The sequence below is a fragment of the Mus caroli genome, chromosome 1, assembly GCF_900094665.2.
Source record: "Mus caroli chromosome 1, CAROLI_EIJ_v1.1, whole genome shotgun sequence".
In the NCBI taxonomy this organism is placed as follows: Eukaryota; Metazoa; Chordata; class Mammalia; order Rodentia; family Muridae; genus Mus; species Mus caroli.
Window position 1 is genome coordinate 6,104,375 of NC_034570.1, and position 3,099 is coordinate 6,107,473.

Sequence of the window (3,099 nt, forward strand, 5' to 3'; positions counted from 1 at the left end):
GCTGTCCTGGCACTCACTTTGTAGACCAGGCTGGCCTCGAACTCAGAAATCTGCCTGCCTCTGCCTCCCGAGTGCTGGGATTAAAGGTGTGCGCCACCATGCCCCGCTGATTTTCTAGTTTTGATTTTTTTTTTATTGGTAGTATATTGCAGGATATTTGCTCACACAGTGAACTCTAAGATTGTGTTATTTAATTAAAGGAAAAAAAACAGTTTTTAATTGTGGTGTGGCTCTGCCCTTAGCATATACCTTTATTTCCTCTGGCCTTAATACAGACATGCCCTTAGTACATATCTTGAATCCCAACAAGGAAGATAAAATTAGTTTGTAGAAGGAAGTATCCATGTTTAAAAGTGATGTCTAATTGAGTGGCAGGCAAAGTGATGAATCAGAGAAAGATTTAATAGAATAGGATACAAGGAAAGCTATTTGAGGGGCAGGCAGAGAAAAGGTCATTTTACTGGGACAGTTATACAGAGACAGATTACAAAGAGAGAACAAGTTACAGAGAGAGAACAGGTGAAGAAAGAATAAGCCAGAGAAGGAGAAAGAGCCAGAAGATTAGAACAGATTTCCAGAGTTAGTTTGAGGCCAAGCGGAGTAAAAAGTCAGAAATTGAGTGAGAAGCCAGATTGAATCAGTCAGCTTGGAGAGGAGTCCGAGCCAGAGCTCCCGGGTTGGCCTGCCAGCCAAAGTTCAGAAAGAATAGGAAGGGGTGAACTTATTCAGCAGTAAGTTTCAGAGACTGAAAACATTAAAAGCCTAGATTAGATTGTACGAAGGCTAGAAGCTACAGGACTAGGCCTAGATTAGAAGCCAAAGGCAGAAAGCCTCAGAGATAACAATGATTTCAGGTAAATAAAAGTCACGTTTACAGGGGCACATTATGTGTGTGCTCACATGGCGGCCAGAGAAGAGCTCCATGGACTTTTTCTGTCTTTCTACCTTTATATGTGTTCTTAAGATGGAGCTCAGGTTGGCAGGCTTGTACAGCAAACACCCTTATCGGTCAAGGCATCTCAATGGCCTGGACTTTCATATTTTATCCATGTTATTTATCTCAGTCTCTATTCTTGAGTCCTGGCTACAAAACATTAGGTTAGATGCCAGAAAAAGAAATGTTTATGATCTTGCCTGAAATATATACATGAAAGAGTAAAATCAAATTCTTTTAAAGATTTATTTATTTATTTTGTGTATATAAGTACACTGTAGCTGTACAGTTAGTTGTAAGCCTTCATGTGGTTGTTGGGAATTGAAATTTTTAGGACCTCGGCTTGCTCCGGTCAACTCCGCTCGCTCAGTCCCTGCTTGCTCTGTCCCAAAGGTTTATTTATTATTATACATAAGTACACTGTAGCTGTCTTCAGACACTCCAGAAGAGGGCGCCAGATCTAGTTACGGATGGTTATGAGCCACCATGTGGTTGCTGGGATTTGAACTCTGGACCTTCGGAAGAGCAGTCGGGTGCTCTTACCCACTGAGCCATCTCGCCAGCCCAAAAATCGAATTCTTAAATTGGAAAAAAAAAAAATCATCCCATCTCTCTCTCTTCTGAAAGAAGCTGGAGAGATGACTCTGTGGGTAAAGGGCTTGCTGCTTATCTTTTGTCAACTTGACACAAACTAGAGCTTCCCTCAAAGTTGAGGAAACATCAACTGAGGAATTGCCTCTATGGAATTGGCTGTAGGTAAGTCTATGGAGAATTTTCCTGATTCATGATTGCAGTGGGAGGGCTCAGCCTGCTGTGGGTGGTACCCCCTTTGGGCAGGTGGCCCTGGGTTGTATAAGAAAGCAAGCTGGGCAAGGTGTGCAGAGCAAGCCAGTAAGTGGCATTAATTTATGGCTTCTGCTTCGGCTCCATCCTTGAATTCCTGCCTTGAGTTCCTTCAATGATGAACTATGATGTAAAGCAAAGTAAACCCTTTTCACCCTAAATTGGTTTTGGTCATTGTTTTATACACAGCAACAGAGAAGGAAATTTGGACACCATAAAATCCCCGTGCACTGGGGATGTGGCCACAGGAGGACCCCTGGACCGACCTCAGTGGCTCCCCAGCGAAGGTTTAAAACAGGATTCCTGTGAGATTACAGCTGACTTTCGCAATAGTTATTGTCAGGCACACCTAGAGGGGAGAAATGTTTGCTGAAATGATCCCAGGATAATCTGTCATGGTTGAGCAAACAATTCCAGTAAAGCAAGGCCATTGCAGTCTTCAGGTCTACAGTCTCCACTGTAGTGTCTGACCTTCATTATTGAAATAGATAGTTTTATCTGCTGAGGTCAGACTCTGGCCTCTTTCTGCTTTCTGTCTCTTTACTCTGAGCTCTGAACTCCAACTGCCAGTCTATCTTAATCTCTGAGTTCCAGGTTCAATAATATTCTGCCTCAAAAAAATAAGGTGAAGGGTGATCTGTCTCTGGCCTACACACATATGTATTTACACGTACACACAATACAAATAACTAATAAGGTGGGGACTGAGTGAGGAAGGCACCTGATATTGACCACCATGTGGGTTCTGCATGTGTGCACGCAGAAATATGTACACACACACATACACACACACACACATGAACGGCTGTTAGATGATAGACCCCATCCACCCAAATCAGTTCTCACTCCTTGACGCCTCTTTTCAAACAGCAGACAGGCAACACCTACTGTGTCCTTGCAGCGCACTCCCATACTCTCGACCTTCAGCACCATCCGCCCAGCCCACTACCTGCCTCAGAGAAGAGTAGATTTGAATTACAGTTTTACTCTCTTATCTCGTGCCTTCTGTCTCTGACTCCTACACTTCCTAGAGCAGATTACATGGTGTGGAGCCCCCCAACCCTCCAAACATTTGTAAGAGAAAAATGACCTTGATCTTGAACCGAAGGCTCTCTCCTCAGAACCCCATTCTTTTCTCTATGGTATTGATGATATGGCCCTCCTAATAAATATCTTCTAGAGGATAACTGTCTCAGAACCCTTCTACTAGACCTAAAAATCTAACACTGGCCGGGCGTGGTGGCGCACGCCTTTAATCCCAGCACTTGGGAGGCAGAGGCAGGCGGATTTCTGAGTTCGAGGCCAGCCTGGTCTACAAAGTG